Raw genomic sequence first — 410 nt, 5'->3', positions numbered from 1 at the left:
ACATATTCACCATATTTCCTTTGTGCACGTCTGAATTATTTTTGAAGTGAGGAAGCGTAAAGTCAAGATAACGAGGTTCAAATGAAAAGAACACACACCACTTTATGAGATTTATACCAGTTTAATTGTATTAGGTATTTACATTTGAGATTACCACATTGCTATGTTACATTATATATACTGTATCATTAAAGCAAGTCTAAAATACTTTGCATAGGACAGTTTGTTGTCGCAGCAGCACTTCAAACCTCGTCGAATGTTTGTTTCATGATTGTGTCGGACGCAAGCAGCCACAACTGTGACCTTTGGTTTGTGTTGATTTGTAACCCTCTGTTTAACTGTAGTCCTATTTTGTTCCAGGAGGCGAAATACTGTTATCAGTTTCAAGTTATCTGAAACAGTATGTCACC

The sequence above is a fragment of the Gouania willdenowi genome, chromosome 6 (genome assembly GCF_900634775.1).
Source record: "Gouania willdenowi chromosome 6, fGouWil2.1, whole genome shotgun sequence".
Taxonomy (NCBI): domain Eukaryota; kingdom Metazoa; phylum Chordata; class Actinopteri; order Blenniiformes; family Gobiesocidae; genus Gouania; species Gouania willdenowi.
The sequence above is the reverse complement of the archived record's forward strand: the minus strand, read 5'-3'. Positions refer to the sequence as shown.